The 17855-nt window shown below is 28.2% G+C and overlaps 1 protein-coding gene and 1 long non-coding RNA gene across 7 annotated transcripts in view; one reads left to right on the top strand and one right to left on the bottom strand.

The window, feature by feature from the left end:
* Positions 1-8195, bottom strand: part of LOC105154830 (zwei Ig domain protein zig-8) — a 33443-nt gene extending 25248 nt beyond the window's left edge. The window contains exon 1 of the mRNA XM_011070573.2: positions 8069-8195. The gene's annotated coding sequence lies outside the window, so the exon portion shown is untranslated. The remainder of the gene's footprint in view (positions 1-8068) is intronic.
* The window catches only part of LOC105154831 (uncharacterized), a 234313-nt gene that overhangs the window by 159841 nt on the left and 56617 nt on the right, over positions 1-17855 (top strand). For 2 of the 6 annotated variants that reach the window (XR_015545497.1, XR_015545492.1), the window contains exon 3: positions 1932-2160. This is a non-coding gene — a long non-coding RNA (uncharacterized LOC105154831). Of the gene's footprint in view, positions 1-1931; positions 2161-5406; positions 5560-5804; positions 6314-7747; positions 7857-8115; positions 9405-17855 lie in introns of those variants that run through there. The other 4 variants (XR_015545494.1, XR_015545493.1, XR_015545496.1 and 1 more) reach the window with 4 other exon arrangements.

Genomic DNA, 17855 nt, shown 5'->3' with positions numbered 1-17855 from the left:
GACGCGTAGAGAAAATGGGAAAAAAGAAGAAACGAGATACGGGGAAAATGCGAGGTAATACATCGGATAGTTAGAAGGGAAGGTAACGGCAGAACTAGGCACTAGCAGAACTTTTGCACTTTCTCGAGGATTCACCTGCAGCGAGCCAGTTTGTGGTCGTAAAGCAGAAACTGTTATCTCTATCCGCGAGAAAGAAGATATAGGCGATCGGACGTCTTCGGGATTTTCATCTTGAGATATGCGCAACCAATCCGGCCGGTAGGTTGCTGGATTATTGTGTCCGAATAACAAGGTGAGAGGATTTACAATGCAGATTTTGCCATTATTGTACGGATGATGTTCGGTGTGCTTTCTATGCGTACCTACTAAAATCTCTTCGCGCGTTACCTCCGTCACGACAAAAAGCACGCTTTTTTAAAATGCTATTCGTTTAATAGCAATTGTTTCATAACTGCTTGACTAGTCCACGATATAGTTCTGAACGTTGTTAAATTTTTAAAAGATTTAAAAGGTTCAGCAACAACTTTTCAAACGCCATTCACGAGAAATTTACGGCTTACAGAAAATTGTCTTATAACATGCATTAAAGCTTTTTACATGAAAATTTATATTATTGTATTATATATATAATATAAATTACTATTTTTTTTTTATATATTTTTATAATATTTTACAATAAAGATCGATACGTTTAAAAATGGCAGATGAAATATTTATAAGTTCAGTAAAATAATTCACGTGAGCACAGCAGCGAGATATTACCAATGGCTGTAGCATCGCAACACGTGCGACTTTCAAAGATTTCCTGTGGAGTAACGGTACTGCTTTTTGGCTTTGGAAGTAGTGCAGAATCCGTTATAACGTTCCAGGAAGTCGTTTTCTACTGATATTTATGACGCGACGAATCACGTTACTTATTGTTGAAACTGCAGTTTATGAACGAATATGGTTCACTGCGCGTTTTGTTTGTTATTTTTACACATAATATAAATATTTTTAATAAATCCTATCTAACTTATATAACTTTAACAAATACTGTTTTTAATTACGGTTAACAGAAAAAAATTGTACGGCAAAAATGATTTTGTCGAAATCCGTAAAAATTTAACTAGATGCAGATCTGAAAATACATAATGTCGGATTGTCAAAATATATATAATCAATTCGGTAATTTCAAGCAATGTAAAAAGTTTTTATTTTCTAGTAATTAGTTTTGAGCGTCTTACCTATACGATTTTGATAGTCCAACAAAATTATTTTCAAATCTGTCTATCTAATTAACTTTTAGACTAACTTCAGCAAAATCGTTTTTTCCACGTGTATAAAAAAAATTCTAAAATTTTTCTTTTTTTTACACAATCATTCCTTTTCCTTTCTTCTTTTCCAATAATTTTTTATATTTTGCAAACCTAAATATACAGATACTTTTGTGATATTGTCAATTACGCAGTGAATAAATCTAAAATATTATTTACATTTCTTTAATTAAATTAACATCAAAAGTATTTCTCGATGATGCAATTGTCATGATATTTCTATAACTGTCCAACACGCTTGAGATGTTTAACATCATACATAACTCGTGTTGTCACTACGTTTAACAATGGGATGAACACAAAAGCATTAAGATATGAGATCATTTAAGCTACAGCGACTGTTGAAATAATACCAAATCCTCGACGGAGCTAAAGGAAAGATTATGGGCAAAAATTTCTGCATACAATGTAGATTATATTCCTACGTTAACTTCGCTTTAGTTAGGATAATAAAGGATTAAAAAACGAAAATATTCTTTTCTGTAAGTTTGGTCTTTCTTGTCACGATAATCTTTTACGTTCTGACGTGTCGAAAACATCGTACGAATTTGAGGCGCAAAAGAACGATTGTTCTGTTCGTCTCCCCGCACTTATTTTATATCCGTCTTTTTCCAGACTCGCCTTGAAAGATTCGAGTTCCACGAGGGCTCTTCGCGTAGCAGAGGACCTGCGGAGGACTCGACTGTCGGATCTCGCGGGAATTCAACTCGCGCGGCACGTCTTTGGGATCGATCGATCTCGCCCACCGCTCATGATGTCACGTTGCAACCGTCGGTTTACCAATAGATACCAGAAGAAATGCTATAGGAGACCAAGCGAGAGATTTACAGAGACACGTGCGATAGTGGGTTTTATAATTTTAAAGTTCTGCTTTTAAATTCCCTCCCCTCCCCCCTTCCGCCCCCCCCCCGCAATGCCAGTATTTACGGGCGATGGATGGTGGCTTTGACAGAAGTAATCACAATTGTTCGAAGAATTACATTAATGAGGCATACATTAACTGTAAACATTGACTCTCGATAAATCATTGTGAGTGACACTCGCTACTCTGTGTTGCAAAAAAAAAAGGTTAAAAGGAAGAAAAAGTGAGAGAAAGTAAAAGAAAGAAAAAGATTTGGAACTCTAAATAGCTCAAATACTGCGATCGATAGTAATATACGAAATGCGAAAGGAAAGGTTAATGATGGAAGAGTGAAATGGAGAAATTCGCTAACAAAAGAGGATACGTTACAGTCGGATCATATGTTATTCTAGATTCTAGATTCACACAAGTGACAACTAATTGGCTATATACTATAACAGTAGGGTGCATAAATTCGAATATTTCGCACATAGCTCGACGGAAGAGCCATTTATCATCCATTCGTTTTATCACAAAACTTTTTTAAAAGAGAAAAATTTGTCAGAGTATTTGTCGTTCAAATTCGGCTCGGAAATTGTGAGATGCCCTATATGCATCAGTACAGCTACAAAGAATTCTTTTGTAAGAAAGCATGGCTTATTACATGTCTTTTGCACATTTTATTATACGAGTTTTACATCAAAAGCAGCGCATTAATGAAAAATAAACGAGTTTTCCAAGTTCACACAAGATATAACTTCAACTCTTTAACAGGATTTCTTGCAGCTATCTGTTAACAGAACTAAAGTTGCTCAGCTCTAAATGATTCTTAAAATGGTGAATTACACAAACAATTCGATTATTGATAGCAAAAATTAACATTTTTCAAAATATCTTCGCATAAACCTAGTCGTAATAAACAATTCTTTGCATAAACAATTGTCACAATTGTTTATATAATTGTTTACTTTCTTACGTAATTGTTTACTTTCTAAGAGGAACTCTCTTTTCGTAACAGGAAAAGAAAAATAATTCAATTTCCACTCCCTGTGTAGCGTGAAAAGGGAAACTTCCGCCTTATGAAAACTACAGAGATTTCAGTGCCAGAATTGTATAGTACCTTCGCTATAGAACAATCGATTTACGAGTCGGTGAAAATGTTGAGATATTCTTCATCGAATTATTTTCGCGGCAATAATAATCCATCGAAATTACCGCTTGACGTTTTGTTCTGACGTTCGTAATATCGAAGATTATTTTATTTTATTACGCGCAATTTATTAGAGTAGATAATACGTTGGAGTATCCTCCATGGATTAGTCGCGATCGCTATCAATCACGGGCTGATTGGGGCGAGCTAGAGGCTTACAGCTGAATTTACGATGTGCGTAAATTGTCGGAAAATTACGATATCATATATATAATTACGTTATTTGGATATCAATATAACTTAAAATGCACAGTTCAGTGTGATTATCCCTCAGGAAAACATCGTTGAATTGAGTTTTTAATTAAAATCGTGTTCTTTCCAGAAGCTAGTTGGATTAATGAACTTATCGGCGAATCATATTATAGATAATCCACTAGAGAGTCGTAAGTCGGTACGCTAAAGACATGATCCCAGGTATTAACGATTTCTAGTTTGCAAGTATAGTTTCCCAAATGGTTAAAGTTAATATTATATGCATTGAACGGAAAAGATATTATTTTCAATCTTGCATTTAATTGCCTTTAATACTCTGCATTCATTAAGAATCTTGTATAATTTTGTATTTTTGCATTTTTTTTCTAGAATTTTATAATGAAAAAGGTATGAAAATTATAAGAAAAAAGAAAAATGTTAAAATAGTAAAATTAAGGTAAAGATAGCAAGAAATTGAAAATAGAAAGATTCACAAAAATGTGTGACTTGCTTGTTTCGTATATTTGGCGCATTGGAATATATATAAAAGAAATCAAAGTGCATACACAAAATTAATAATTCTCTTGTGGTATGTATTTTAAGAATTATGTGTTGACGTTACCTTTTGATACTATTCGCGATTGAATTGCCTGATTGAAATGCTCCATACGGAACGCATTTACGAACGGGCTACACGTTGATCAGGCATGAAAATCTAGTGAGTAGGAGCGAAAGAACAATGGGCGAACTACGATGAAGACGTATGCAGTAGGAGTTGAAAGAAAGAAAGTAGGGAAAGCAAGTAAGGAGTAAGAAATCTTACGGATACCTCTCGTTCGTGTGCAATCGAATCACCGGAATGGTTTCTTGGCCAACCTTTTGTTCCAGCTTGGTTTATCAGAGAACTTTAAAAGGTCGGACTGGGTCAACCCTTTGCCATTTAAAGCGAGACGGGACAGAATCGGTTCTGTATCCAGAAAGCACCCCATTCGTCTGTATCCAGGGTGTATACTCGACATTTAGTAAGGCTGACACGTAATACTATCTCCTTGATAGAACATTGAATTTATTGTCAAGATTATCGGATACAGAAGATCTTCAAAGTGTAAGCTATTTTTGGAGGATCCACAAAGAGGAATAATGTCAAGAGTATTATCTCAGTTCATTCGTGTTTATTATCAATTTTAAGCATATTTTCGAAGAGATGGAAAGAATTCGAGAAAGTTCTCATAGAACTTTTATTAAATGTGTTAAGAATAGAAGTTGGAATAAAAGTTCGTTTAAACGCTTCAAAATTCAGCTGTAACTTCGTTAAAAATGAATGAAATTTAAATTTAAAAAAAGGATTTTAAAGCTTAAAGTATCTATTTTTGGAAATTCATAGAAAATATGAGTTTCTATGAGTTTGTTACTTTTTACATGTAAAAAACTACAAGCTGGACGAAATGAGACTTTTCACTTTGTGGACCTGTCACATATCCAAAAAAACTTGTAAAAATTTCCAACTTTCTAACGTGAAAGCTGAAAGTTTTCCCTATAAAATTGTTTTTTAAAAATGTCTCTACGATTTTTTGTTACTGAGTTATCGTGGATTAAATAAAAGGAACATAATAATTTTAATTGCCCGTAATTCTGTTAAAAATCATCGTACTGTAATTATAAAAAAAACAGAGTCTTAAAGCTGAAAGCTTTATTCTGTCAAATGGTATAATTGCCAAATTCTTTTAAAAATAATATAAACATAAAAAAATATGAATAAAATAACGTTATGAACTTTTGTTCCGACTCAATATTATTAAGATGCATATGAAAATATATCTCTACATATTTCGTATTCTTGAAATTAGGACGTCGTGTCTCAACCAAACGAGTAACAAAGCAACTTTGCCGATGAGACTACGTCAACTTAACTGCAAGAACTTCCCCTTCCTAAGCGCATTAAAGTAGATTAGTTGGAAGATGCTGATATCCTTGCACTAGGATTGAAAGTCTATATGAAGGTAGATAATCTGACAGAGAGATGCAAATCCGAAATAATTTTCAAATTGATAGATTTTTTATCGTAATATAATTTAATTTAACTTGCGAATCATCGCCCCGATCAAAAAGTGTCGAAATTTTGATAAAATGTTATTATATTTGAGTCATCATAATTCTTCAACTTACTTTGCATCGAATTTATGGATGCTAGTGATATATAAGTCGATGTATTTTAATTATGACACGCGCATTGTTTTTATTGCAGCCATTTAACGTGAATCGTTCGTAGGTGTACACATCTATGAAGGAAATTGAACGGCTAGCTTACGATCCCTATCCCTTGTACCGAATCATTTACATAGGAAGACGGATAGGACGGATCGCTGATTCTGTCAACCATTATTCGTCGTGGCACGTGAAATCGATTATAGGAAGCTGCAATGTTCGTTATCGGCAGATATGCATCATTCAGGAGGATAAAATTTTCTGAAAATGCAGACTCATTGGCGCTTTGCTGTGTCTCGAATAAATGCATTTTAACATCAAAATATTATCGTGCGAACTCGAATATTTTCGATCGTATCATTCAAACTAGTAGTCTATGAAGCTGAATAAATTTTTTAAAAATTTGTGTTATTTTGGCAGATCTAACATACATACTTTTGTAAGCAGACGACCGAGAGAGAGAGAGAGAGAGAGAGGGGGAAAGAGAGAGAGAGAGAGAGAGAGAGAGAGAAATCATGTCATATATTTTTTCAAATATTTAAATTTTGCGTAAGTTTTGCTTATTTCACTTCATAATTTTTTAAATTTATATTATTATATTATTATATTAGTTAGTAATAACAAAAATATTATGTTTTTTGTGAAGTTATAAGCACACTGTACATTTTTCAATAATTTGCGATAAAGTTTTCCATAAAAAAATTGAGGAGTATCTAAAATTGATTAAACAAGACAAAAAAGTACAAATTAATCTTTATACTGTTAGATAAAAAGGGAGTAACAGTAACTTATTCCTTGAATTAAATAAGTTTTGTTATTTTTAACTTCTATTAGTGTTAAAATGTAAATTGATCATTTCTGTGTGTATGTGTGTGTGTGTGTGTGTGTGTGTGTGTGTGTGTGTGTGTAATTTTAAAGTAAACACACATCGTTCATAATGTATACATCTACAATTATTACAGGATGCCTCACGAAAAGACGTTGAAATCAGCTGTCATTTTCTAAATGTTCAGTTATTGAACAAATAGAAATTGCGTTGAAAAAAGGAAAGTTTTTAATTTTTAATGGATATAAAATTTAACTCTAATTGTATTTCAATTTTATTGTTAATATTTTATTATTAATAAAAAATATGCTAATAATCAAGTAATAATTAATATCCAAGACCATACATGTGATCCAAAAATAGCATTAAATTTAGTAACAGTTATTAAAAAAATTGTCAACCATATTAAATAAAATTGATATGTTAGAAAAAGTTTTTAGAATTTTTGTAAAAAAATGAGTTTTATATAAAAAATAATGTACATTTTAAAAATATTAATCCTTACAACTATTAGCATATTTTTTATTATTATAATAAAATAAATTGATATACAAATCTTTTGTTAAATTTTATTTATATCCATTAAAAATTGCAGACTTTTCAACGCAATTTTTATTTGTTCGTTAATTGAATAAATTCAAAAATAACAGCTGATTAATTTCAACATCTTTCCACGAAACACTCTGTAAATAATAAATTATGATTATTTGAGACAAATTTAATATATTTTTTTCTTGAGTTAAATTATTTAACTTCATTGTTTTAACGACATATAGGATGATCTATATGTCATGTAGAAGTAATTAAAAATAATTCAATTATTATGAATTTAATTATGTACAGCATCAAATACCCAATAAATAAATTAATCGAATACCTCTGAAAAAATAATTGTTATTTTGTGTATCAGACAATCACAAAGAAGTGTAATTTTACAAAAAAGAAAATTAAAAAAGTATAATTTACAATGACAAAAAAAATATCTCGCTTATTTAGCTACGAATTAAAAAAAGCTTTTTATCTTACTTGTAAATTATGTATGTAAAAATATAAATATTGGTAAAAATATAAATAATTTATATTATTCTTTACTTTGTTTAAAATTGATAAATAAATTGTAATTATTACAACTTAAGCTGTTTTTTACTTTATTTTAGCGCCGAGCAAACTAATTAATTACTTCGTAACAAGCAACGCCTGAACAAAAATAGAAACCGTAATTATTAGGGGTTGCATACAGTTAACGATTCTTATCGATTCCTACATGTATGTAGTCATTGTTGATTACTGTAAAATTATTTATTATCAATCACAAATTGTCCTTCTTTTAATTTACGTTTGAATAAAAAAAATTTATCAAAATTCACTGTGAAAAGTAAAATGCATAATTATCCGTGTGTTATCTCGTTGATCTTATGTAACAAGTCAAAAATTTTCATAAGAATTTGTTTACCGAATCGATTAATATTTTCACTCACCCCAGTAGAAGTCTGGCAGTTTTAATTTTATGTAAGTCTTGTTACAGTGAAGACGAAAACCAATTTTGCAACGTAAAGAATATACCACTCCCGGTTGGTACAGCACGGACGGCTGGCGACTGACTGCTGCGGAGTTTGAAAGCTCACGATTCTCTGAGCGACCTCTGTAATTTCCACGTGCTTGGACACGTACCGGCGCCATCGTAAAATATACATCAGATGCGTTTTAACCTTTTTTTAAAATAAAAGAATGACTATTTTGAAAGGAAAATCATGCTTGACAAAAACAATGGTTTTACTTATTAAGTATTTTAATGAAATTATAAGTACTTTAAGATGATACTTTTTCTTTGCATTGTTAGAAGATTATCAATACTTTTTATTTCCATACTTTTTAATTTTGATCTTTCTTTTATGCTTGCAATATACTGATATACTTTTTAATTTTGATATTACTTTTATACTTGCAATATATTTATTAAAAAAAATAGTATTATATCTTACATAAATGATATAGCATATTAAAAAGTTTGAAAAAATTATTGAATTAAATATCTTTATAACTCATATAGCTTTAATAAAGAAACTTATACAATAAGCTTTAATAATCTTTTTAATCTATCGAATTATCTGCTAATTGAATTCAGCTTTTGAAATGATCTAAATTATACACATGATTTAAATATAGTACGAATCAGTTAAAAGAATTAGTACGCGCACAATATTAAAAGTTTTATGGAAATAGTATATTTTAAAGTATAAAAAATGTCATAATATCCATTATATAATTATCCATAACATTTTTTATATTAATTTATAATTTGTATTACTAAAAGCAGTTTAACATAAATGATAAAATATTATAAAATTTTATAACAGTAAAATCTTGTATGTATATTGTGATTATAAATCACGGCATTGTACAATGAAAATCTTTTATTAGTAAGGCAATTATTATCATTTGTATTATTCCGTTGCATTGAAATGTTTTCTATTATTAATATTATTTTAATATTGTTTTAAAAAATATGTTATTTTATATTTTTTAACATATATTTAACATTATATGCATTTAGCCATTAAAATTCTTTAAAAAGCCTTTTTTAAAAATATATTTCAATGTGATTCGTAATTGCGATATTAAGCTATATTTTTTAGATTTTAAAATTTGATTACTAATTATCACACATTTACTTTACTCAATTATGTTACCCGATTTACATTATTTAATCAAATTGGAACAAATAATGCGTGCGCTATACACGTACCACTTATTTTGATTTATAGTAGATTTTATCGGTAATTAAATAAATTACATTATCTATTAATATGATAATACGACTTTCCATTATGCTACCCACATCATAATCGCATAAAAATATTCTAATGTTATAAGATTAATGAATGCATTACATTAAATATATTTCTAATAAATTAATTTATTAAAATTTGAATTATGTAAGACTTATAGCAAATATTATATCTTCATTTATTTTCGAAGAAGCATATAAATAATTTGTATAGTTGTGGACAAAACAGTTGTAACATCTTTTTTTCAATGGGTTTTGGAATGCAGTCTGCTCAACGAGCGATTAGTTCTTAATTGTAGATCCAAGTAAGAACTAATCATTCGGTATAAGCAGGTTGCATTCCGAAATCAATTGAAAAAAAATGTTACGACCGTTCTGTCCACGACTGTACATCAGATACTGTACTACACGACTGTACATTCTTCTGTTATAAATTTTTATTACTTGACTATGGTTTTGTTTAATTTTTAGTATTCTGTTTTGTTCTCTTTTTTAACTTGTTATGCAGAAATATTACAGACATTATCAATTAAAACTGTAATTTAAAATATAATATAATTTGAATTCTGAATATTAATACGTACAATTCTTATTAATATATTAGGTATAGTAAAAATAATGGATTTCTTTTTATTACACCTAATATATTAATAAGAATTGTACGTATTAATATTCAGAATTCAAATTAATATTATATATAATTTATTATTTACGAAAAAAATTAAAATTCTGATATCTAAATTTATTTGTATGTATCGTTATTTTATAGATAGCAAATATGAAATAATAATGTAATTACATATTATGCTGCTACAAAATTATTGAATATCATATTCTTTTTCTGTTTATAAAATTATTACATTAGGATAGTATTATAATTTTTATATCAAACTTATATATGATACGGTTAAAACTTATGAAACAGTATAATTTTAGTGATGATAGTACATTATGCACATACTACGATCTCTTCTTATAAAGACTGATTTAAGCTTTCTGTAATAAATAAAGTTATTTACATCGTAACTGATTCTATTACAATTTAAACTTTTCTATTACAATTTTACAACTTAGAGTATATATAGAGTGTATAAAGTTGCTATAATAAAATATAAATATCAATGTTTTAAAAAAAAGGATAAAAATAAACCATTAGTGAAACCATTAGTTATTAAGTACATACTATGTATTATTGAAGTAAAATATTCTTCTTTTTTTAATAACTTATTTATATTATTTAAGATTAAAATAGAATAGAATAATTTATGTTATTTTAAATTACAGCTTCCATAAAAAGATTTAGATTTTACGAGAAATTATTTCTTAAAAGGGATTTCTTTTGCGGTAAAAATGAATACTGTAGGATTACGGTGCAGTAGGACTTCCTCTTTTGATGGAGTTTTTGTGCTATACTTGCATCTTTCACAATGTGCCAAGGTAAAGAAACTTTGGTAGGCCACTATTGGTAGACGGAAGGAAGTTGACAAAGATTACTGCCATCATTTCTTTCTCAACTTTTGGTCAAGTAAACTTTATCAAATATCTATCAGAACAGTTTCTTTTTCTCTACTAGTACAATAGTCTAAAGTCTAAAATTACAGATAAAACTTCGACGTCATATTGGTATTGAAATCATTGTATCGATATTGATTCGACATCAATTTGATGACTCATTTCTCGTTGGAGTATTTACTTTTTAAAAATAAAGTTTCTTAAAAAAATATTTTCTTTGTAGGAATACACTCACTGTATATATATATATATATATATATATGTGTGTGTGTGTGTGTGTGTGTGTGTGTGTGTGTGTGTGTGTGTGTGTGTATAATTACGTGTATGCATATAACATATATGTTATTATACGTATTGTATATGTTTATATTTATATTAGTGAAATAATTATAGTAAAACAAAAAATATTTTGGAGCTGTGAATTACACCTGGCCCTCGTATCATTAAAGGGTTAAGTTCATCAAACCCGCGGAAATATAATTTATCATATTTTATTTAATCAAAATAGATATGTTTGTAAGATCTTTAGCTTTTATTAATATAATAAACATTGACGTCTACTCATATGATGTTCACAAATTAAATTTTATGAACTCGCTATATGAGCACCATACATATTTAATTACTATAGTGATGTGATCTTTTCTAAAATGGTCTTATTAGTAATTCTATACGAGTTTTAATATTTCTTTGATCTTTCATAATATAATTTCCCGAATTCAATTTGTACTGTAACATATCAATTCTTGCATTACGACTTATGTAGAAAACACAAAAGTTACAATAATATCATAAGGATATTATCATGGTCACCTTAATTGTAACTTATAAATTCATTTTTAAATGATAAATGGTCGTAATGACATCCTATGATAATGTTATAATTTAATTATGACTCTGTGTTCTACCTGCAGACAGTTATATATCTGCGCATGTGATAGTTAAAGAACTTTGGGACAAGTAAATTACTCATACACAACAAATATACTCATTAGATTTTTCTTTTCGACATTTTTTATTTCTAAAATCTACACAAAAGTCTTGTTTGTACTTTTATACAATAAAAAACTGAAAGAGACTTAATTAGTTCGGAAAATACCTGAAGCAATAGATGGAAACTTTAATAATTAAAATAACAAAGCAAATTCTAAATCAGCAATATATTTTTTAATGTAAATTATTTTTATTAATAATAGTACTGTTGTTTGTATCTACCTTATATATGGATGTGCTAACGATGGATATCACCGCAAAAGGTAGAAAATTACACTGCTCTACAATATAATAATGATTATAATAAATAACAATGAATAAAGAGTAAAGTAAGAGTAAACACATTTTAAATTGTAACACAATTAAATAGAATAAATTACAAATAAAGAAAAATAAAAATAAAGAAAACAGTTTAAATTCAAATATAAAACATTACAAGTTGATAATAATATGGCAATGATTATGGCAAATTTTCAAGAGTTAAAATCTATGTTTAACATTATTATTATTTTTAATAGTTATTGGAATCGTGTGGAGCAAGTACAAGGTAATGTCATGAGCAAATATTGCGAAGTGCGCAACGAAAATTTCTTAGAAGACATGAGAAATTTGTTTGCTGCTGTAATTTCATTTGTTATATAAAGATTTAAGTACACAGATATGTTTGTATTACGATTAATTCATATTTCGCAGATAAAATGTTATTGCGGAAATGGCATCTTTTTCTATGCTTATACTGGCAATGCTTATAGATATCATATAAAATTATAACAGCACAGTAAGCACATTGTATATGCAGAAGTATATTTACAGGTATATGTAAAAAGGAAACAACATAAGATGGTAAAAACGTTTTATTTATATCATGTATTCTACAATAATAGTAATTACTTTTTAGTGATTATATGTTTAGCTTGTTTAAGTTTATTTCAAAAAATATTATTTTTTAGATATTCGTATGTTCTTATTTTTGCATATCGTTCACTAGGAAAAATTGCCTTAGGAAATATCAGTCACATTCAATAATGATAAAGTTGATTCCCAGCGACTTCTTAGCATGAAATATTTTTACGTGTGTTTCAAGAGACTTTAAAAGAAAGATTATTTCCTATATCACTTATCATTTTGCGCCAACTTACAGAAAATATAAAACTTGGTATTTTTATAGCACTAGTTATTAAACCTACGCATAAAGTTAATGTAAATTAATAGATTAAACCCTTCAGATCTGATTTTATTGAAGCCATATTAAAAAAATTTTTTTAATTCAGTTGATATACATCACTTAAATTAATCTTCTAGCTTATTTATTTCATTTAAATAATTCATACTAAACAATTAATTTTTTCAAAATTTTATCAATTTTTCCAACACACACATTATTATATACATCAGATCTCAGATGTCGATAAAATTAAATAATTTTAACGGATAATATCTTGAATATTTGATATACATTACAATGAATATTTGATATACATTACAATGTACGCTGGGTCTGAAAAAGTTAATGTAATTTTTTATATATAAGTTAAAAAGAATTTTTATCAAGTTAAAAAGAACTTTCGTTAAGCCATCATCGTTGTATCTATATTTTATTTAGTACAGATCAAAAGCCTTAGGCTTTACAAAATTAGATTTACACTAAACAAGTAAGATAAAAAAAGTTTACTATAGAATTTTAATATCCAACACATTTCGTTAAATATTAACACGTTGCCTTAATTATAGATTTATTAATATTTTATTTTTTCTTTTTACATTTTCTATTTTTAAGTCAAAGATATACATTTTTATCCGTGGCAGCGGTAATCGTAAATTTGGCGTGAAAATTTCGATTTGTAACGAAACGTGGCAGTAGATGATATTAGAATTAGCTGATATTATACGCTATCAACTCAATATGTCTACAACTCGAATATGAGCTATTAATAACATCAATTAATATTATTAATAACAATTTTTATAATAACAGATAACATTAGTATATTAATTACAACATATTATTATTTTGTTTTGAATTGTGCGTTAATTAAAATAATTCGAATGTTATAAAATATTGCAATTATCAATGTATTATAACGTATTTAATAAAAATTAAAAAATTTATAGAAATCAAAAACCTTAAACGGGCTAGCTGGATCTTAATGCTTGTATGATTCTTATGTGATATGATTCTAATTTATATACTACGTATGTAGTCCTCAGAAACGCGCGCCGAAATGATTTTTCGGTCTTGAAACGTTAACTCTACTAAACTACCGCAATGATATTATGAGTTCAATTGACTAACAATTTAACAAATTTTTTATGCTTATTCACATCTTCGAAACGATCTTAATAAAGTTGAATGACATATATGGTCCTATAATATAATATATTATATTGTTCATTTACATCGTCTAAAGAGACGTTATTCCTTCACATGCCAATTATTGCGAAGAATATTACTAAGGCCTCGGTAGTCTAAAGGCTTAGGACGCTCGCACGGAATGCAAGAGATCTGGATTCGACTCCCAGCCGAGGTAATATCTTTTCCAATAAAAATTAATTATTTACAGATTCCAATATATCATTCAACATTATTAAAATCGATTGGAAGATAGGAATAAGCAAAAATTTGTTAAATTGTTAGTCAATTTAACTTGTGATATTACTTCGGTAATTTCATAGAGTTAACGTTTCAAGACCGAAAAATCATTTCGGCGCGCAATCATTTCTGGGGATTACATACGTAGTATATACATTCACATAAGAATCATACATTAAGATCCAGCTAGACTGTTTAAGACTTTGATTTCTATAGTTTGTGTTATCACATATATACGGTCCTATAATATATTATATTGAACAAATTTAATATTGTAATTAATATTGTAACAAAATTGGCAATAATTTAAGAATTTTTCATTTTTTATAGCAACTGCGTTCGCAAACTTCAAGTCAGTTAAATTAAATATAACGGGACTTTTTTCTGTCTTATGTAATTGTAATTAAAAAATTCAATAATATGTATATTGAATATAAAAAAAATACAATTGTGTTTGATATATATATATATATATATATATATATAAATAATAGGCCAAAAATTATATTATAATTTAACAAGTTATGCACTGAAAGTTAAGCAGCCAATTTAATTTAAAAAATTCTAAATTTCTTTTTGATATAGATCCGTAATAGATTTTATCAATTCTAATTCTGTGATACTACTTGTATTATATGACGAAGCACGCAAACACGTATAGTAAGTTACATTTCATAATACTCTCTTGCGTGTAACTTACTCATTAGAGTTTACTTCTTATTTCAAATATCCACGCGAATAAAATACAAACTTACGATGTATCTTGCGAGATTTCTTATAAAAAGTATAGCTTTTTAAAAATAGATTATCTTAGCGATTGAATTTCGTAAAGTAAATTATAGATAATAGAGATTAAACATATTTCGTGATCTTGAACAAAGTCAAACTAAACAGTTAAAGAATTTTGTGTAATTACAATACGATTTAAAAGGCGCGATTCGTGAATATATAATGTAAAGAAACATAAGTTCGCACATTTATGAGGAAAATCTAGCAATCCACTACGTGAACCACGTGCTTGAAATTTTAAGCGTTACACGATTGTGAGGCGATGTCTTTGGAATAGAGCAGTCGCGAGAGGAAACATTTGTCCCAATAATGTCGCGCAATTCTGACACACGTATTTACGACATCACGAAATAAGATAATAAGAAAAAATCGCTGAGAAAGTCATTAATATGAGCTTATATTAGAAGAGTGTTAACAGAAATAAATAACTAATTTTATTTTACACGAATAAGTAGCTAAAGTGTACTTGAAAATTTAATAATGTTTTTATCATTCTATTGTGAACTATATCTATGGTTCTGCAATAGAATTTGATATATTCATAAAGGATCTCATCTTATTCGTAAAGGAGAAATTTTGCTAAGCAATTTAATAAAAAGATGTCTATCAAATGATAATCTGATATTATTGAATTTGTATATACATATAAAAAAGAGGTAGTATTGTATTTTGTATTTCTTTTTATATTTTGCAATAATTTTGATAATCAGAATTTAAATTGATAACTTAACAATTACAATTATTTAAGTGTTATTCAATCGATTTTAAACTCAAAGGTATACATTTTTTATTATTTAGGATATCATTTATATAAATGTAATAACATTATATCATAAGTCGAAGAAAAACAGGAGTGACAATACGTATTTTATATAAATAGATTTTTTTAAATTTATTTCATTTAAAAAACACAGTATTTGGTTAAAGAATTAAGTATTTACAAAAAAAGTAAAATATTACGGAAGATTACAATGTTAGATCATAATGTTATATCAAAGAGTAATACTCTACTACTAGTAGACTTTAATGAACTTATCGAATAAGTACTTTAATGAAAACCTCGAAAAACAAATTATATTATTATTATGGGACTACATTAGCAAAATGGCGTGCTATTGTTTAACTTTGCATAAATAGTACAGACGAAATAATACAGCCGAAACAATATCAAATATTTATGAACAAAACATTCAACAAGGCATCATTGATGCCTTCCTACTTGAAATTCTACGCATGTATGACATACGAATGTCACATACATATATGTATAAAATTAATTTAAAATGGCAAGACATTAATGACGCATTCTGTACACACACATACACACACACACACACACACACACACACATTGTATATGTGTACAGCCGCCGCAAGCATGGTGTGCAAGTTAGCATTGTCCAAAGCGCATTTAACAAGGGAGACGCTAAATATAATTTAAAAAATCAATTCTCTCTTTCTGTAACACTAATTGCATGTGCTTGCTTTTGTCAAACTTAATTACTTCTGAAACATGTATATAAATTTAGAGAAACTGTGTCATAAAATCTGAAACCATTGATTGGATCGGATAGTTATTTTTCGACGCTATTAATATTTGTCAATACAATAGAGTTAAAAAATTTTTACTTTTTACATTTCCTCTCTAAGAAAAAGTTACAATATTTTTGAAGAAAAATGAAAAGTTGCATACTCTTTAAAAAAATTTGAGAAATTATTTTAAAAAGTAATTTATTTAAAAAATATAAAAATATTAAGAATAAATAAAAATATTAAGTACGACAAAAAAAATAATTTGCATAAAGGCCCCTTATATGTCAGCGACAGAGTACGTATATATATATATATATAAAATTAAATGATGTATAAATATATATATATATAAAATTAAGTGATATATATATATATACATATATATATATATATATATAAGTGATGTATCAAAATATACCTTGAAAATGTTTTGAAGTAAAAATTTACATTATAATATACCAGCTATTGTGTATTGGCATATCAGCATCATTGTATAATGACGGATTATTAAAAAAAATCATTCTATAAATAATCATTATAATTTTGCTAATAACAAAGATATTATGTAAAAAGCCATTGTACATGTAACTCCTATTAAAGTCATAATATAATACAAGTCTCTTATTACACATATATAAGCTTCGCGTTTTTCATTCCTTTTAACTGAACATGTTATTCTGATTACAGAAGTAAATTATTCGCATAATTACGACAACGCAAAGAGTATATATAGTACGGATAGAAAATGCATCTTCTTTCACGTCACGTTCACATCATAACGATAATTTGAACGCTTGCTGAAGCGACTCTGCGCGCAGAAGTCTAGTCATATTTTCCTCATTACGCGAAACTCGCGACTGAGTTTAAATTCAAGGGACTCGAGTGGATCAGACGACGCCAGTAGAAAAGCCGAATCGACGCGAACGATATCGGCGACTTCACCAAAGTGGTTAAGGAAAAGATAAAAAGGAACTGATGAGAGTAAGCGAGTTGGAGAGGTCATCGTCAACTTATATTGAAGTGAACATTTCCTCTTCGTCGACTTTGAGGATTTTAAATTC

The sequence above is a fragment of the Acromyrmex echinatior genome, chromosome 6 (genome assembly GCF_024713525.1).
Source record: "Acromyrmex echinatior isolate Ae372 chromosome 6, ASM2471352v2, whole genome shotgun sequence".
NCBI lineage: Eukaryota > Metazoa > Arthropoda > Insecta > Hymenoptera > Formicidae > Acromyrmex > Acromyrmex echinatior.
Note: the sequence above shows the minus strand (reverse complement) of the source record. Positions and strands in the feature narration are given on the sequence as shown.